Below are 6454 nucleotides of genomic sequence, written 5' to 3'. Positions count from 1 at the left end.
AGGGGAAATAAATAAGAAAAAAAGAGATGAATTTTAAATTAGACTAAACAATGAAATTGAACATGACTCGATTTTTCCCTCATTTTTTGATCTCTTTCCCTAAGGAACTAGAATTTTAAGAGAATGCAGCTAAATCATAAAGATTGAGGAGCAAAAATTTTTGTTCTCCTTTTTAAATAAAAAAATTTAATTTTTGATAGATGTTTAATATTAAATTCGACATTTGTTAAATCATATCAAATATATTAGATCTTAAAACTTATTTTTAATTGATTTAATTAGGTTTTGGGCATTGAAATTATAAAATTGCACAAGATTTGCGTGTGATTTTAAAATAAATTTTAATTTTAATTTGATGCATTTAAATAATTAGAGGCAAATTTATAATTTCAACTTCTAAATAAAATACAGGGAAAAAGTCCTTCTCATCCCTTGGGTTTTATGCAATAGCCTATTTTATCCTTACATTTTAAACAACAGGCCAAAACATCCTTCCGTTAACTCACCGTTAGTTGAATGTCGTTTGTTAGTAATTCATTAAGGGTTAAAAAAGATTTTCCATAAAAGAGAAAATTAGAAACATAAACAAAAGTTGACATATAATTAAAAATAATTTTATCTAATCCCACTAAATAGGAAATATCAAAAAAGATAAAAAACTTATATTTCTAGAAATTTATTTTTCACTTATTTATCTTTTGGCGGCATGAAAGCTCTATAAACCTTAGATCTAAGTACCAAAAATATCACAATTTTCTTATTCATATAAGTATACTCTCTAATTGCACTGTAAAATGTTTTGATTGAGTTGAAGATAAAGAAGATATTCAGCACATGTAAGCACATAAAAATTGGTGGTATTTTTGAGTTTTTAATTATAGTTTGTTCCTTATGGCAATTATTCAATGGCTATAGCAAACTATATCATCGTTGATTTCATTTAAGAAAAGTTAATGGATTTTGCATACTATGTAGTGTTATTTAATTGTGTAATTTTTTTTTAAAATATAGTTGGTATCACTTTAATGAAAAATCATATTTTGCCCTCAATGAATTACTAGTTAACGGCTTTACACTAATGGTGAATTAACAGAATAATATTTTAGGCTATTGTTTGAAAAGTAAAGATGAAATATGCTATTGTATGAAACCTTAAGAGTAAAAAAGGCTTTTTCCCTAAAATATATTCTTTAAATTTTGACAGTTACAGTAATAGAACTGTTTTATCATAGAATAATGATGATAACCGATAAATTATAATGTAAATACAAATTTGATATTTATTTGTATAATTATACGATTGTGATCCATGCTCACCATGGAGCAGCTCGGTGTTAGAGTGCAATTTATGCCCTAGTTTTGCATTGTTTACTTCATTTAATATCAATGTTTTGCACTTAATAATAATAATTTACTTGTGTTTTATTATTGTAGGTGCAATTCTATTGATTGTTGCTAAAATTGAGCTACAAGATGATGTTTGAGGATGATTGTTTTCCTGGAGAAATTATGAGTTTCAGAACAACTTTGTTGATAAGGCGTGGCCGCGTGCTGTCAACTAAGGACCTACAGTTTTTATTTTAACGTGTTTTGTCTTTTTGGTTATTTTTGTAATTTTGAATTTAATATTTAGATAATATTTTAGATATTAGTATTTTATTTTGAGAGGAACTCGAGAGGGGGAGGTAAGGAGGCAAGGAGAGAGAATCTATTGAAGAAAAACCCTAGATCTAAATTTTTCTCTTCTCTCTATGAAGAACTAAACCTATTATTTTGGTTGGAGGTTAATAAAGGTTTGATTCGTCATTACTGTAAGATCTTTCTTATACTTTAATTGTTTTATTGCTTTTTGGGTATGTTTGTTCTCTAAATTATTATCATGATTATGTTTGTTAATTAGATAATTGACCACTATTTAATTATCAACCGAATCTATTGTCTATTAAAAGATTTATCGTATGAATATTTTAATGTTTGTGACAAATAGCATAGCAGTGCGTTATGTTATGAGAATAAACAATCTAATTTAAATGAACCATCGTATGCGTTTGTTGATTACTCAGCCCCACCGTTGAACTTTTTAAACAGACCGGAAACAACTGCTCCCGAAAATAGATCTAGTGTTCAAATGAGCTTGTTCTAAACACCGGATTAATGATCAGCAATTGTCTTATGTGGATCCTAAGTAATTACTGACCATTAATATGATGCTCAGCGAATCCGGATCCTGATCCAACTGCTCCCGTTATTCTCTCAGCGGCTCTGCCACTACTGGCACTCTCGCCACATTTTATCTTGCTGTTATGCACCGCATTTAGTTTTGCAATCTTCGAGACTGCCACTAGGTCATACACAGCCTGAAGCTCCGCTTTAACCTTACCTAATTTGTGGACCCATTTTACCTTCACGTGATTGGTATTACTACTTTCGTTTTTTTTTTTGAAGACATTGGTATTACTACTTTGTTTGTCGTTCTTGTGTACAATTATTTACTCCGTGGACCCATTCATGCACCCACGTCTCCAATATGCAATTTAACCGTAGCCGTTAATCTTACCGATTAATCTATTTTATGAACAATAGAAATTCCGCCGTCGATTCGTTATACGTAAGCACCAACCATGCATTCTTATTTGATTTGCTACGTTACAAAATCTTACCGATTATGAAGCACCAACGCCCAGGGCCTAGAAATTGTAATATTCATTTTATTGGATCAGGGGGCAATCGCTATTGAATAATAATTAAACAAATAAAATCTGAATCTTTATATGATTGTATCAATTTATTATGCGTGTCTATGTTATTGACATCTACTACAAAGTTAGAAATTGGTCTTAATTAATTAGATGTGTTTTCGAAATTCGTCTTAATTAATTAGATGTTTTCCTCATTTGGATTATTTTGAGATGCGTATAATACAGGTCAAGTTTTCTAATAAGACGTTATTGACTTTATTTCTTTTATTGGCTCATATTGATCCATGTGTTGATCATCCTAGCTAATTCGATTATTTAAAATATCAATGATCTATTAATAATTTTATTGTACAAATTCCTTTATTGGCTAAAATTGATATTATTATTATTATTTTAACAAGAAAGTTTTAATAGAGTTGGAATAAATAAATTTTTCGTCGTTGTCTCCCACTTACATAAAACAAAGAAAAAATTTATAAAATTATAAACAAATTAAGAACCATTGTCTGTAAATTCAAATATTTAAATAATCAAATTTCATCATTTTGAGTTTAAGATTTTTTTCTTTTATATATTAGAAAATAAACTTTTGATGGATTTTTTTTTAAATAACAGAAATGAAATTGGGAATTAGAAAATTTTATTTCCAAGACTATCTTTCATTGGCTATGTCCAAGACATACCAAAAGAAACTTTTGTAATTTACAAAATTATTGTAGCATGAGATGTGAAAGAAAAGACTGCTCGTGCTAATTGCGGTAGTTTTCCCCGGTAATCAATTATTGCCATCGGATAAGACCCACGTAATTTGTGTAATTGAAGCCAGTTATTCGTTATCTACTTGTCCAACAATCTTATCCAGCAGCATACCTCTTTTTTTTTTTTTTTTTTTGGGATCGACATACTTTTTTTTAATACTGTTATACGGGATTGTAAGTATTATAATTAATATTTACAAACATATTCTATAATTGGGACCTTCTTCGTAGCATGTACTCCTCTGAAGCGCTGCCCAAATTCTTCAAACCCTCTCAAATATTCGAGAACTGTCCACTCCACTCACATTTCGTGAGAGATAGACTGGCTCCACTCAATTATTTGATAATTGAGAGAGGATTATAAATAACTCCCATAAATATTTTTATGACGGTTCGAACCCTTGCACTCAACATTGTAAGTGCAAGACTCTCCCACTAAACCAAAGACACATCGGTAATCACCAGACATACTTGAACCATCTATATTGCGGTAGTTTTCCCCAGTAATCAATTATTGCCATCAGATAAGACCCACGTAATTCGTGTAATTGAACTATAGCCAATTATTCGTTATCTACTTGTCCAACAATCTTATCCAGCAGCATACCCTCTTTTTTTTTTTTTTTTTATTTCGTTTGGGGATCACCAAGCATACTTGAACCATCTATATATATTACATCAAATTATCAAACCGGGAGCAAGAACTCAAAAAGCAACTTAATTACTTTCGCACTTTGATTCCCGTAAGCAGAGATCTTACTGATTTGAAGAACATGGAAACTACTTGCGCAGGTTTATAGGCCAACTTCATTTTAATATATATTGTTTATAATTCTTATTTTAGTATATGCGTTTATAAATTAAATTTTTTATATGATTTTTTCAGGAAAAAAGTGGTCAGAGGGTTTTAACTTCCGGTACGAAGGTATTGCTAATGATGGTATCATGAACGACAATCTTGATCTTCTTATTGTTCCTCAATATGGAAGAAATCCCGACCATATGGGTTAAGTGCAATACTGGTCTTTTATGTTTTATTTAATTAAATAAATGATAGGTGTACTATTACCTATCAATTATGTCAATGTCTCAGTCTAGTTTAGTGAAACTTATAAGATTTCTTGAGATGTACAAGAGATCTTCTTTGTTTGCTTTTGAGTTAAGTATTTTCCTTAAAAGGGAAATAAATAAATAAAAGTTATTGTGTGTGTCAACATATTAATTATATTTGCCTATATAATGTGTTGCTTTTTATGAAATAAACTCACACATTTATTGTATAAAAGGACACTATCCCTTTCAATCATATGAAAATTTACATTTTAATCATTTATCCATATTACCCTCCGGATCCTCCATAAAGGATATTAAAATGTGCCATTCTGTGACCCAGAACTATCATTTCTTCCATCTCTACGATATCCTGTAACGTTACTTGCAGCTTCATAAGCCACAAAAACATCATCAAAATCAAGAAATTGTTTTCTTTTATAAAGAAAGAAAGAAAGAAAGAAAGAAAAAAAGCTTCATTGTTTTGTTGGCCCTCTGGCATATGATCACTTCCCATTGGACTTGGAGCCGGGAAATATTGTCATCTCTACTCCCAGAGTCTTCTCCCATGCTACTTGTATGGCTTCATCTTTTAAGTCTAGTAGTATTGTGTTTGGAAAATACCCCAAAATAATATCTTCATTCAAGAAAATTGAGGACTTAGTTTGTGGAACTTTTATGCGATTAAATTACATTTAATTAATAATATTCTTTGACTGAAATCAGAAGGGTATTTGAATCATATATGAATTCTCTCTTAAATCAATTTTTTTTTCTAAATTTTTGGAAGATATTACGGCACATTTTATTTAAATTGTTTTATAGTTCGGATTTAATTTATTTTGAGCTTTCCTTATTACAGACCCAATCCCATAATTTTTTTGGCTGTAACTCCAAAATTGACCGCCGTTAAATAGCATGATTAGCTGAATTTCATATCATCTTGCCGGTGCTTCTTCTGTTCTTCTTCTTCACCCCCCCCCTCCACCCCCGGGAACTTTTTTTCTTCTCTCTCACAGACTTAAAACTTTGACAAGCAAATTTGAGCAAAAACGAAATATTAGGACCGAAAAGCCTCGACACATTAAAAAATTCGGATAATTTAATTCTCGTAGATTGATGAACTTTGGTGTTCTGATGCGATTCAAGTTTCTCATAGAGCCAAAAAATGGCAATTCAAGCCATTTTTTTAATCCCATCAATTGAATTACATGTTACATATGCAGCAGCCCGTAATCGAAAATAACTTAATTTCTTTTAAAAGTTCTTTATGTTAGACTAGAAATGAATCCATTCTTGTTATTGCGTATCTGCAATTTAACTTATGCTGCTAGTTTACAATTTATTTTACATACATAAATGATCGTTCCTTTTTCTTATTCGCAATTCAATTTTGGGTCCTAGAATGATAGTTAAAAAAATAACAATAAAGTTTGTTTGTGTGAACAAGAAATATGAGAAAGAGTTTGTTAGTTAATTGTCTGTTAGTTTTAGAATTTTGATTAGCCAATAAAACAACGTATTTTATTGTTTAATAAACCAAGTTCATATTAATTCAATCCTAGTCATATTTTGATATTTTTATTACATCGCAATTAAATTTAATATAAACCACATTTCGGCAATTCGGGCCACATTCTCCACATGAAATATGTTTGTCACGTCGTGATTGAATGATTTGAGTACTATCCAAAGACAAAATAAAATTTGTAGAAGTCTCACGTCGCTAATCTGTCTGTGAAAATGCCAAATTCACACTAACAATATATTTTTATAAATTAATGAACACGAAAAAAAAAATGAAGCAGTTGAAATTTATCTGGGACTAAGCGGTAAAATTGCCTCGGATGCCCTGCATCAAGGGCCAGCTCAATAAAATTTTAAGCCGTAGGCAAAATCTCTAAATTACTCATTTTTATTTAAATGAAAGTTAATGTGAGATTAATT

At 30.2% G+C, this 6454-nt stretch overlaps 1 long non-coding RNA gene across 1 annotated transcript; it reads left to right on the top strand.

The window, feature by feature from the left end:
- Positions 1 to 3944: 3944 nt before the first annotated feature.
- LOC107176203 (uncharacterized) lies at positions 3945 to 4682 on the top strand. The gene is made up of 2 exons (XR_001507596.3): positions 3945 to 4249; positions 4344 to 4682. It is a non-coding gene; the product is annotated as an uncharacterized LOC107176203 (long non-coding RNA).
- Positions 4683 to 6454: the final 1772 nt, after the last annotated feature.

This window comes from Citrus sinensis, chromosome 5 (assembly GCF_022201045.2).
Source record: "Citrus sinensis cultivar Valencia sweet orange chromosome 5, DVS_A1.0, whole genome shotgun sequence".
Taxonomy (NCBI): domain Eukaryota; kingdom Viridiplantae; phylum Streptophyta; class Magnoliopsida; order Sapindales; family Rutaceae; genus Citrus; species Citrus sinensis.
The sequence above is the reverse complement of the archived record's forward strand: the minus strand, read 5'-3'. Positions and strand labels throughout refer to the sequence as shown.